Source organism: Myxine glutinosa, chromosome 13 (assembly GCF_964187855.1).
Source record: "Myxine glutinosa chromosome 13, kmMyxGlut1.1, whole genome shotgun sequence".
Taxonomy (NCBI): Eukaryota; Metazoa; Chordata; class Myxini; order Myxiniformes; family Myxinidae; genus Myxine; species Myxine glutinosa.
This window is the reverse complement of record NC_136273.1, coordinates 5137901-5151793: the sequence shown is the minus strand read 5'-3', so window position 1 is coordinate 5151793 and position 13893 is coordinate 5137901.

Here is a 13893-nt window from a genome sequence, read left to right as displayed (position 1 = left end):
GTGTTAGTGTTGAAAAACCACTTTTCGCACTTGTGTTAGTGTTGAAAAACCACTTTTCGCACTTGTGTTGGTGCAGGAAACCACTTTTGCACTTGTATTAGTGTGGAAAAACCACTTTTCGCACTTGTGTTAGTGTTGAAAAACCACTTTTCACACTTGTGTTAGTGTTGAAAAACCACTTTTCGCACATGTGTTAGTGTTGAAAAACCACTTTTCGCACTTGTGTTAATGTTGAAAAACCACTTTTCGCACCTGTGTTGTTGCAGGAAACCACTTTTGCACTTGTATTAGTGTGGAAAAACCACTTTTGCACTTGTATTAGTGTGGAAAAAACACTTTTTGCACTTGTGATAGTGTTGAAAAACCACTTTTCGCACTTGTGTTAGTGTTGAAAAACCACTTTTCGTACTTGTGTTGGTGCAGGAAACCACTTTTGCACTTGTATTAGTGTGGAAAAACCACTTTTCGCACTTGTGTTAGTGTTGAAAAACCACTTTTCGCACTTGTGTTAGTGTTGAAAATCCACTTTTCGCACTTGTGTTAGTGTTGAAAAACCACTTTTCGCACTTGTGTTGGTGCAGGAAACCACTTTTGCACTTGTATTAGTATGGAAAAAACACTTTTTGCACATGTGATAGTGTTGAAAAACCACTTTTCGCACTTGTGTTAGTGTTGAAAAACCACTTTTCGCACTTGTGTTAGTGTTGAAAATCCACTTTTCGCACTTGTGTTAGTGTTGAAAAACCACTTTTCGCACTTGTGTTGGTGCAGGAAACCACTTTTGCACTTGTATTAGTGTGGAAAAACCACTTTTCGCACTTGTGTTAGTGTTGAAAAACCACTTTTCGCACTTGTGTTAGTGTTGAAAAACCACTTTTCGCACTTGTTTTAGTGTTGAAAATGCACTTTTCGCACTTGTGTTAGTGTTGGTGCAGGAAACCACTTTTGCACTTGTATTAGTGTGGCAAAAACCACTTTTCGCACTTGTGTTAGTGTTGAAAAACCACTTTTTGCACTTGTGTTGGTGCAGGAAACCACTTTTGAACTTGTATTAGAGTTGAAAAAACACTTTTCGCACTTGTGATAGTGTTGAAAAACCACTTTTTGCACTTGTGTTGGTGCAGGAAACCACTTTTGCACTTGTGATATTGTAGAAAAACCACTTTTCGCACTTGTGTTGGTGCAGGAAACCACTTTTGCACTTGTATTAGTGTGGAAAAACCACTTTTCGCACTTGAGTTAGTGTTGAAAAAGCACTTTTCACACTGGTGTTAGTGTTGAAAAAACACTTTTCGCACTTGTGTTGGTGCAGGAAACCACTTTTGCACTTGTATTAGTGTGGAAAAACCACTTTTCGCACTTGTGTTAGTGTTGAAAAACCACTTTTCACACTTGTGTTAGTGTTGAAAAACCACTTTCGCACTTGTATTAGTGTGGAAAAACCACTTTTCGCACTTGTGTTAGTGTTGAAAAACCACTTTTCGCACTTGTGTTAGTGTTGAAAAACCACTTTTCGCACTTGTGATAGTGTTGAAAAACCACTTTTCGCACTTGTGTTAGTGTTGAAAAACCACTTTTCGTACTTGTGTTGGTGCAGGAAACCACTTTTGCACTTGTATTAGTGTGGAAAAACCACTTTTCGCACTTGTGTTAGTGTTGAAAAACCACTTTTCGCACTTGTGTTAGTGTTGAAAAACCACTTTTCGCACTTGTATTAGTGTGGAAAAAACACTTTTCGCACTTGTGTTAGTGTTGAAAAACCACTTTTCGCACTTGTGTTAGTGTTGAAAAACCACTTTTTGCACTTGTGTTAGTGTTGAAAAACCACTTTTTGCACTTGTGATAGTGTTGAAAAACCACTTTTCGCACTTGTGTTAGTGTTGAAAAACCACTTTTCGCACTTGTGTTGGTGCAGGAAACCACTTTTGCACTTATATTAGTGTGGAAAAACCACTTTTCGCACGTGTTAGTGTTGAAAAACCACTTTTCGCACTTGTGTTGGTGCAGGAAACCACTTTTGCACTTATATTAGTGTGGAAAAACCACTTTTCGCACGTGTTAGTGTTGAAAAACCACTTTTCGCACTTGTGTTAGTGTTGAAAAACCACTTTTCGCACTTGTGTTGGTGCAGGAAACCACTTTTGCACTTGTATTAGTGTGGAAAAACCACTTTTCGCACTTGTGTTAGTGTTGAAAAACCACTTTTCACACTTGTGTTAGTGTTGAAAAACCACTTTTCGCACTTGTTAGTGTTGAAAAACCACTTTTCGCACTTGTGTTGTTGCAGGAAACCACTTTTCGCACTTGTGTTGTTGCAGGAAACCACTTTTGCACTTGTATTAGTGTGGAAAAACCACTTTTGCACTTGTGATAGTGTTGAAAAACCACTTTTCGCACTTGTGTTAGTGTTGAAAAACCACTTTTTGTACTTGTGTTGGTGCAGGAAACCACTTTTGCACTTGTATTAGTGTGGAAAAACCACTTTTCGCACTTGTGTTAGTGTTGAAAAACCACTTTTCGCACTTGTGTTAGTGTTGAAAAACCACTTTTCGCACTTGTGTTAGTGTTGAAAAACCACTTTTTGCACTTGTGATAGTGTTGAAAAACCACTTTTCGCACTTGTGTTAGTGTTGAAAAACCACTTTTCGCACTTGTGTTGGTGCAGGAAACCACTTTTGCACATGTGATAGTGTTGGAAAAAACACTTTTTGCACATGTGATAGTGTTGAAAAACCACTTTTCGCACTTGTGTTAGTGTTGAAAAACCACTTTTTGCACTTGTGTTAGTGTTGAAAAACCACTTTTGCACTTGTATTAGTGTGGAAAAAACACTTTTTGCACTTGTGTTGGTGCAGGAAACCACTTTTGCACTTGTATTAGTGTTGAAAAACCACTTTTCGCACTTGTGTTAGTGTTGAAAAACCACTTTTCGCACTTGTGTTAGTGTTGAAAAACCACTTTTTGCACTTGTGTTAGTGTTGAAAAACCACTTTTTGCACTTGTGATAGTGTTGAAAAACCACTTTTCGCACTTGTGTTGGTGCAGGAAAAACCACTTTTCGCACTTATATTAGTGTGGAAAAACCACTTTTCGCACTTATATTAGTGTGGAAAAACCACTTTTCGCACGTGTTAGTGTTGAAAAACCACTTTTCGCACTTGTGTTGGTGCAGGAAACCACTTTTGCACTTATATTAGTGTGGAAAAACCACTTTTCGCACGTGTTAGTGTTGAAAAACCACTTTTTGCACTTGTGATAGTGTTGAAAAACCACTTTTCGCACTTGTATTAGTGTGGAAAAAACACTTTTTGCACATGTGATAGTGTTGAAAAACCACTTTTCACACTTGTGTTAGTGTTGAAAAACCACTTTTCGCACTTGTGTTGGTGCAGGAAACCACTTTTGCACTTATATTAGTGTGGAAAAACCACTTTTCGCACGTGTTAGTGTTGAAAAACCACTTTTCGCACTTGTGTTAGTGTTGAAAAACCACTTTTCGCACTTGTGTTGGTGCAGGAAACCACTTTTGCACTTGTATTAGTGTGGAAAAACCACTTTTCGCACTTGTGTTAGTGTTGAAAAACCACTTTTCACACTTGTGTTAGTGTTGAAAAACCACTTTTCGCACTTGTTAGTGTTGAAAAACCACTTTTCGCACTTGTGTTAATGTTGAAAAACCACTTTTCGCACTTGTGTTGTTGCAGGAAACCACTTTTGCACTTGTATTAGTGTGGAAAAACCACTTTTGCACTTGTATTAGTGTGGAAAAAACACTTTTTGCACTTGTGATAGTGTTGAAAAACCACTTTTCGCACTTGTGTTAGTGTTGAAAAACCACTTTTTGTACTTGTGTTGGTGCAGGAAACCACTTTTGCACTTGTATTAGTGTGGAAAAACCACTTTTCGCACTTGTGTTAGTGTTGAAAAACCACTTTTCGCACTTGTGTTAGTGTTGAAAAACCACTTTTTGCACTTGTGATAGTGTTGAAAAACCACTTTTCGCACTTGTGTTAGTGTTGAAAAACCACTTTTCGCACTTGTGTTGGTGCAGGAAACCACTTTTGCACTTGTATTAGTATGGAAAAAACACTTTTTGCACATGTGTTAGTGTTGAAAAACCACTTTTCGCACTTGTGTTAGTGTTGAAAAACCACTTTTCGCACTTGTGTAGTGTTGAAAAACCACTTTTCGCACTTGTATTAGTGTGAAAAACCACTTTTTGCACTTGTGTTAGTGTTGAAAAACCACTTTTGCACTTGTATTAGTGTTGAAAAACCACTTTTGCACTTGTATTAGTGTGGAAAAAACACTTTTTGCACTTGTGTTGGTGCTAGGAAACCACTTTTGCACTTGTATTAGTGTTGAAAAAACCACTTTTCGCACTTGTGTTAGTGTTGAAAAACCACTTTCGCACTTGTGTTAGTGTTGAAAAAACCACTTTTTGCACTTGTGTTAGTGTTGAAAAACCACTTTTTGCACTTGTGATAGTGTTTGAAAAACCACTTTTCGCACTTGTGTTAGTGTTGAAAACCACTTTTCGCACTTGTGTTGGTGGCAGGAAACCACTTTTGCACTTATATTAGTGTGGAAAAACCACTTTTCGCACGTGTTAGTGTTGAAAAACCACTTTTCGCACTTGTGTTGGTGCAGGAAACCACTTTTGCACTTGTATTAGTATGGAAAAAACACTTTTTGCACATGTGATAGTGTTGAAAAACCACTTTTCACACTTGTGTTAGTGTTGAAAAACCACTTTTCGCACTTGTGTTGGTGCAGGAAACCACTTTTGCACTTATATTAGTGTGGAAAAAACCACTTTCGCACGTGTTAGTGTTGAAAAACCACTTTTCGCACTTGTGTTAGTGTTGAAAAACCACTTTTCGCACTTGTGTTGGTGCAGGAAACCACTTTTGCACTTGTATTAGTGTGGAAAAACCACTTTTCGCACTTGTGTTAGTGTTTGAAAAACCACTTTTCACACTTGTGTTAGTGTTGAAAAACCACTTTTCGCACTTGTTAGTGTTGAAAAACCACTTTTCGCACTTGTGTTAATGTTGAAAAACCACTTTTCGCACTTGTGTTGTTGCAGGAAACCACTTTTGCACTTGTATTAGTGTGGAAAAACCACTTTTGCACTTTATTAGTGTGGAAAAAACACTTTTTGCACTGTGATAGTGTTGAAAAACCACTTTTCGCACTTGTGTTAGTGTTGAAAAACCACTTTTTGTACTTGTGTTGGTGCAGGAAACCACTTTTGCACTTGTATTAGTGTGGAAAAACCACTTTTCGCACTTGTGTTAGTGTTGAAAAACCACTTTTCGCACTTGTGTTAGTGTTGAAAAACCACTTTTTGCACTTGTGATAGTGTTGAAAAACCACTTTTCGCACTTGTGTTAGTGTTGAAAAACCGCTTTTCGCACTTGTGTTGGTGCAGGAAACCACTTTTGCACTTGTATTAGTATGGAAAAAACACTTTTTGCACATGTGATAGTGTTGAAAAAACCACTTTTCGCACTTGTGTTAGTGTTGAAAACCACTTTTCGCACTTGTGTTAGTGTTGAAAAACCACTTTTCGCACTTGTATTAGTGTGGAAAAACCACTTTTTGCACTTGTGTTAGTGTTGAAAAACCACTTTTGCACTTGTATTAGTGTGGAAAAAACACCTTTTTGCACTTGTGTTGGTGCAGGAAACCACTTTTGCACTTGTATTAGTGTTGAAAAACCACTTTTCGCACTTGTGTTAGTGTTGAAAAACCACTTTTCGCACTTGTATTAGTGTGGAAAAACCACTTTTTGCACTTGTGTAGTGTTGAAAATCCACTTTTCGCACTTGTGTTAGTGTTGAAAAACCACTTTTCGCACTTGTGTTGGTGCAGGAAACCACTTTTGCACTTGTATTAGTGTGGAAAAACCACTTTTCGCACTTGTGTTAGTGTTGAAAAACCACTTTTCGCACTTGTGTTAGTGTTGAAAACCACTTTTCGCACTTGTTTTAGTGTTGAAATCCACTTTTCGCACTTGTGTTATTGTTGAAAATAATACTTTTTGCACTTGTGTTAGTGTTGAAAAAACACTTTTCGCACTTGTGTTAGTGTTGAAAAACCACTTTTCGTACTTGTGTTAGTGTTGAAAAACCACTTTTCGCACTTGTGTTAGTGTTGAAAAAACACTTTTCGCACTTGTGTTAGTGTTGAAAAACCACTTTCGTACTTGTGTTAGTGTTGAAAAACCACTTTTCGCACTTGTGTTAGTGTTGAAAAACCCACTTTCGCACTTGTGTTGGTGCAGGAAACCACTTTTGCACTTGTATTAGTGTGGAAAAACCACTTTTCGCACTTGTGTTAGTGTTGAAAACCACTTTTCGCACTTGTGTTAGTGTTGAAAAACCACTTTTCGCACTTGTGTTAGTGTTGAAAAACCACTTTTCGCAATTGTGTTAGTGTTGAAAACCACTTTTCGCACTTGTGTTGGTGCAGGAAACCACTTTGCACTTGTATTAGTGTGGAAAAAACACTTTTTGCACTTGTGATAGTGTTGAAAACCACTTTTCGCACTTGTGTTGGCGCAGGAAACCACTTTTGCACTTGTATTAGTGTGGAAAAAACCACTTTTCGCACTTGTTAGTGTTGAAAAACACTTTTCGCACTTGTGTTGGTGCAGGAAACCACTTTTGCACTTGTATTAGTGTGGAAAAACCACTTTTCGCACTTGTGTTAGTGTTGAAAACCACTTTTCGCACTTGTGTTAGTGTTGAAAAATCCACTTTTCGCACTTGTTAGTGTTGAAAAACCACTTTTCGCACTTGTGTTGGTGCGAGGAAACCACTTTTGCACTTGTATTAGTGAGGAAAAAACACTTTTTGCTCTTGTGAAAGTGTTGAAAAACACTTTCGCACTTGTGTTAGTGTAGAAAAACCACTTTTCCCACTTGTGTTTTGTGCAGGAAACCACTTTTGCACTTGTATTAGTGTGGAAAAACCACTTTTCGCACTTATGTTAGTGTTGAAAAACCACTTTTCGCACTTGTGTTAGTGTTGAAAAACCACTTTCGCACGTGTTTGTGTTGAAAAACCACTTTTCGCACTTGTGTTGTGTTGAAAAACCACTTTTCGCACTTGTGTTGGTGCAGGAAACCACTTTTGCACTTGTATTAGTGTGGAAAAAACACTTTTGCACTTGTGATAGTGTTGAAAAACCACTTTCGCACTTGTGTTTGTGTTGAAAAACCACTTTTCGCACTTGTGTTAATGTTGAAAAACCACTTTTCGCACTTGTGTTGGTGCAGGAAACCACTTTTGCACTTGTATTCGTGTGGAAAAAACACTTTTGCACTTGTATTAGTGTGAAAAACCACTTTTCGCACTTGTGTTAGTGTTGAATAACCACTTTTCGCACTTGTGTTGATGTTGAAAAACCACTTTTCGCACTTGTGTTGGTGCATGAAACCACTTTTTGCACTTGTATTAGTGTGGGAAAAACCACTTTTGCACTTGTATTAGTGTGGAAAAAACACTTTTCGCACTTGTGTTAGTGTTGAAAAACCACTTTTCCCACTTGTGTTTGTGCAGGAACCACTTTTGCACTTGTATTAGTGTGGAAAAACCACTTTTCGCACTTGTGTTAGTGTTGAAAAACCACTTTTCGCACTTGTGTTGGTGTTGAAAAACACTTTCGCACTTGTGTTTGTGTTGAAAAACCACTTTTCGCACTTGTGTTAGTGTTGAAAAACCACTTTTCGTACTTGTGTTGGTGCAGGAAACCACTTTTCGCACTTGTGTTAGTGTGAAAACCACTTTTCGCACTTGTGTTAGTGTTGAAAACCACTTTTCGCACTTGTGTTAGTGTTTGAAAAACCACTTTCGCACTTGTGTTAGTGTTGAAAAACCACTTTTCGCACTTGTTTTAGTGTTGAAAATCCACTTTTCGCACTTGTTAGTGTTGAAAAAATACATTTTGCACTTGTGTTGGTGCAGGAAACCACTTTTGCACTTGTAATTAGTGTGGAAAAACCACTTTCGCACTTGTGTTAGTGTTGAAAAACACTTTTCGCACTTGTATTAGTGTGGAAAAAACACTTTTGCACTTGTGATAGTGTTGAAAAACCACTTTTCGCACTTGTGTTGGCGCAGGAAACCACTTTTGCACTTGCATTAGTGTGGAAAAACCACTTTTCGCACTTATGTTAGTGTTGAAAAACCACTTTTCGCACTTGTGTTAGTGTTGAAAAACCACTTTTCACACTTGTGTTAGTGTTGAAAAACCACTTTTGCACTTGTATTAGTGTGGAAAAACCACTTTTCGCACTTGTGTTAGTGTAGAAAAACCACGTTTCGCACTTGTGTTGGTGCAGGAAACCACCTTTTGCACTTATATTAGTGTGGAAAAACCACTTTTCGCACGTGTTAGTGTTGAAAACCACTTTTCGCACTTGTGTTAGTGTTGAAAAACCACTTTTCGCACTTGTGTTGGTGCAGGAAACCACTTTTGCACTTGTATTAGTGTGGAAAAACCACTTTTCGCACTTGTGTTAGTGTTGAAAAACCACTTTCACACTTGTGTTAGTGTTGAAAAACCACTTTTCGCACATGTGTTAGTGTTGAAAAACCACTTTTCGCACTTGTGTTAATGTTGAAAAACCACTTTTCGCACTTGTGTTGTTGCAGGAACCACTTTTGCACTTGTATTAGTGTGGAAAAACCACTTTTGCACTTGTATTAGTGTGGAAAAAACCTTTTTGCACTTGTGATAGTGTTGAAAAACCACTTTTCGCACTTGTGTTAGTGTTGAAAAACCACTTTTCGTACTTGTGTTGTGCCAGATTATAACTCTTGAACCCTTTTGCACTTGTATTAGTGTGGAAAAACACTTTTCGCACTTGTGTTAGTGTGAAAAACCACTTTTCGCACTTGTGTTAGTGTTGAAAATCCACTTTTCGCACTTGTGTTAGTGTTGAAAACCACTTTTCGCACTTGTGTTGGTGCAGGAAACCACTTTGCACTTGTATTAGTATGGAAAAAACACTTTTTTGCACATGTGATAGTGTTGAAAACCACTTTTCGCACTTGTGTTAGTGTTGAAAAACCACTTTTCGCACTTGTGTTAGTGTTGAAAATCCACTTTTCGCACTTGTGTTAGTGTTGAAAAACCACTTTTCGCACTTGTGTTGGTGCAGGAAACCACTTTTGCACTTGTATTAGTGTGGAAAAACCACTTTTCGCACTTGTGTAGTGTTGAAAAACCACTTTTCGCACTTGTGTTAGTGTTGAAAAACCACTTTTCGCACTTGTTTTAGTGTTGAAAATGCACTTTCGCACTTGTGTATGTTGGTGCAGGAAACCACTTTTGCACTTGTATTAGTGTGGCAAAACCACTTTTCGCACTTGTGTTAGTGTTGAAAAACCACTTTTTGCACTTGTGTTGTGCAGGAAACCACTTTTGAACTGTATTAGAGTTGAAAAAACACTTTTCGCACTTGTGATAGTGTTGAAAAACCACTTTTTGCACTTGTGTTGGTGCAGGAAACCACTTTTGCACTTGTATTAGTGTGGATAAAACCACTTTTCGCACTTGAGTTAGTGTTGAAAAGCACTTTTCACACTGGTGTTAGTGTTGAAAAAACACTTTTCGCACTTGTGTTGGTGCAGGAAACCACTTTTGCACTTGTATTAGTGTGGAAAAACCACTTTTCGCACTTGTGTTAGTGTTGAAAAACCACTTTTCACACTTGTGTTAGTGTTGAAAAACCACTTTCGCACTTGTATTAGTGTGGAAAAACCACTTTTCGCACTTGTGTTAGTGTTGAAAAACCACTTTTCGCACTTGTGTTAGTGTTGAAAAACCACTTTTCGCACTTGTGATAGTGTTGAAAAACCACTTTTCGCACTTGTGTTAGTGTTGAAAAACCACTTTTCGTACTTGTGTTGGTGCAGGAAACCACTTTTGCACTTGTATTAGTGTGGAAAAACCACTTTTCGCACTTGTGTTAGTGTTGAAAAACCACTTTTCGCACTTGTGTTAGTGTTGAAAAACCACTTTTCGCACTTGTATTAGTGTGAAAAAAACACTTTTCGCACTTGTGTTAGTGTTGAAAAACCACTTTTCGCACTTGTGTTAGTGTTGAAAAACCACTTTTTGCACTTGTGTTAGTGTTGAAAAACCACTTTTTGCACTTGTGATAGTGTTGAAAAACCACTTTTCGCACTTGTGTTAGTGTTGAAAAACCACTTTTCGCACTTGTGTTGGTGCAGGAAACCACTTTTGCACTTATATTAGTGTGGAAAAACCACTTTTCGCACGTGTTAGTGTTGAAAAACCACTTTTCGCACTTGTGTTAGTGTTGAAAAACCACTTTTCGCACTTGTGTTAGTGTTGAAAAACCACTTTTTGTACTTGTGTTGGTGCAGGAAACCACTTTTGCACTTGTATTAGTGTGGAAAAACCACTTTTCGCACTTGTGTTAGTGTTGAAAAACCACTTTTCGCACTTGTGTTGGTGCAGGAAACCACTTTTGCACTTGTATTAGTGTGGAAAAACCACTTTTCGCACTTGTGTTAGTGTTGAAAAACCACTTTTCACACTTGTGTTAGTGTTGAAAAACCACTTTTCGCACTTGTTAGTGTTGAAAAACCACTTTTCGCACTTGTGTTAATGTTGAAAAACCACTTTTCGCACTTGTGTTGTTGCAGGAAACCACTTTTGCACTTGTATTAGTGTGGAAAAACCACTTTTGCACTTGTATTAGTGTGGAAAAAACACTTTTTGCACTTGTGATAGTGTTGAAAAACCACTTTTCGCACTTGTGTTAGTGTTGAAAAACCACTTTTTGTACTTGTGTTGGTGCAGGAAACCACTTTTGCACTTGTATTAGTGTGGAAAAACCACTTTTCGCACTTGTGTTAGTGTTGAAAAACCACTTTTCGCACTTGTGTTAGTGTTGAAAAACCACTTTTTGCACTTGTGATAGTGTTGAAAAACCACTTTTCGCACTTGTGTTAGTGTTGAAAAACCGCTTTTCGCACTTGTGTTGGTGCAGGAAACCACTTTTGCACTTGTATTAGTATGGAAAAAACACTTTTTGCACATGTGATAGTGTTGAAAAACCACTTTTCGCACTTGTGTTAGTGTTGAAAAACCACTTTTCGCACTTGTGTTAGTGTTGAAAAACCACTTTTCGCACTTGTATTAGTGTGGAAAAACCACTTTTTGCACTTGTGTTAGTGTTGAAAAACCACTTTTGCACTTGTATTAGTGTGGAAAAAACACTTTTTGCACTTGTGTTGGTGCAGGAAACCACTTTTGCACTTGTATTAGTGTTGAAAAACCACTTTTCGCACTTGTGTTAGTGTTGAAAAACCACTTTTCGCACTTGTATTAGTGTGGAAAAACCACTTTTTGCACTTGTGTTAGTGTTGAAAATCCACTTTTCGCACTTGTGTTAGTGTTGAAAAACCACTTTTCGCACTTGTGTTGGTGCAGGAAACCACTTTTGCACTTGTATTAGTGTGGAAAAACCACTTTTCGCACTTGTGTTAGTGTTGAAAAACCACTTTTCGCACTTGTGTTAGTGTTGAAAAACCACTTTTCGCACTTGTTTTAGTGTTGAAAATCCACTTTTCGCACTTGTGTTAGTGTTGAAAAAATACTTTTTGCACTTGTGTTAGTGTTGAAAAAACACTTTTCGCACTTGTGTTAGTGTTGAAAAACCACTTTTCGTACTTGTGTTAGTGTTGAAAAACCACTTTTCGCACTTGTGTTAGTGTTGAAAAAACACTTTTCGCACTTGTGTTAGTGTTGAAAAACCACTTTTCGTACTTGTGTTAGTGTTGAAAAACCACTTTTCGCACTTGTGTTAGTGTTGAAAAACCACTTTTCGCACTTGTGTTGGTGCAGGAAACCACTTTTGCACTTGTATTAGTGTGGAAAAACCACTTTTCGCACTTGTGTTAGTGTTGAAAAACCACTTTTCGCACTTGTGTTAGTGTTGAAAAACCACTTTTCGCACTTGTGTTAGTGTTGAAAAACCACTTTTCGCACTTGTGTTAGTGTTGAAAAACCACTTTTCGCACTTGTGTTAGTGTTGAAAAACCACTTTTCGCACTTGTGTTAGTGTTGAAAAACCACTTTTCGCACTTGTGATAGTGTTGAAAAACCACTTTTCGCACTTGTGTTAGTGTTGAAAAACCACTTTTCGTACTTGTGTTGGTGCAGGAAACCACTTTTGCACTTGTATTAGTGTGGAAAAACCACTTTTCGCACTTGTGTTAGTGTTGAAAAACCACTTTTCGCACTTGTGTTAGTGTTGAAAAACCACTTTTCGCACTTGTATTAGTGTGAAAAAAACACTTTTCGCACTTGTGTTAGTGTTGAAAAACCACTTTTCGCACTTGTGTTAGTGTTGAAAAACCACTTTTTGCACTTGTGTTAGTGTTGAAAAACCACTTTTTGCACTTGTGATAGTGTTGAAAAACCACTTTTCGCACTTGTGTTAGTGTTGAAAAACCACTTTTCGCACTTGTGTTGGTGCAGGAAACCACTTTTGCACTTATATTAGTGTGGAAAAACCACTTTTCGCACGTGTTAGTGTTGAAAAACCACTTTTCGCACTTGTGTTAGTGTTGAAAAACCACTTTTCGCACTTGTGTTAGTGTTGAAAAACCACTTTTTGTACTTGTGTTGGTGCAGGAAACCACTTTTGCACTTGTATTAGTGTGGAAAAACCACTTTTCGCACTTGTGTTAGTGTTGAAAAACCACTTTTCGCACTTGTGTTGGTGCAGGAAACCACTTTTGCACTTGTATTAGTGTGGAAAAACCACTTTTCGCACTTGTGTTAGTGTTGAAAAACCACTTTTCACACTTGTGTTAGTGTTGAAAAACCACTTTTCGCACTTGTTAGTGTTGAAAAACCACTTTTCGCACTTGTGTTAATGTTGAAAAACCACTTTTCGCACTTGTGTTGTTGCAGGAAACCACTTTTGCACTTGTATTAGTGTGGAAAAACCACTTTTGCACTTGTATTAGTGTGGAAAAAACACTTTTTGCACTTGTGATAGTGTTGAAAAACCACTTTTCGCACTTGTGTTAGTGTTGAAAAACCACTTTTTGTACTTGTGTTGGTGCAGGAAACCACTTTTGCACTTGTATTAGTGTGGAAAAACCACTTTTCGCACTTGTGTTAGTGTTGAAAAACCACTTTTCGCACTTGTGTTAGTGTTGAAAAACCACTTTTTGCACTTGTGATAGTGTTGAAAAACCACTTTTCGCACTTGTGTTAGTGTTGAAAAACCACTTTTCGCACTTGTGTTGGTGCAGGAAACCACTTTTGCACTTGTATTAGTATGGAAAAAACACTTTTTGCACATGTGATAGTGTTGAAAAACCACTTTTCGCACTTGTGTTAGTGTTGAAAAACCACTTTTCGCACTTGTGTTAGTGTTGAAAAACCACTTTTCGCACTTGTATTAGTGTGGAAAAACCACTTTTTGCACTTGTGTTAGTGTTGAAAAACCACTTTTGCACTTGTATTAGTGTGGAAAAAACACTTTTTGCACTTGTGTTGGTGCAGGAAACCACTTTTGCACTTGTATTAGTGTTGAAAAACCACTTTTCGCACTTGTGTTAGTGTTGAAAAACCACTTTTCGCACTTGTATTAGTGTGGAAAAACCACTTTTTGCACTTGTGTTAGTGTTGAAAATCCACTTTTCGCACTTGTGTTAGTGTTGAAAAACCACTTTTCGCACATGTGTTGGTGCAGGAAACCACTTTTGCACTTGTATTAGTGTGGAAAAACCACTTTTCGCACTTGTGTTAGTGTTGAAAAACCACTTTTCGCACTTGTGTTAGTGTTGAAAAACCACTTTTCGCACTTGTTTTAGTGTTGAAAATCCACTTTTC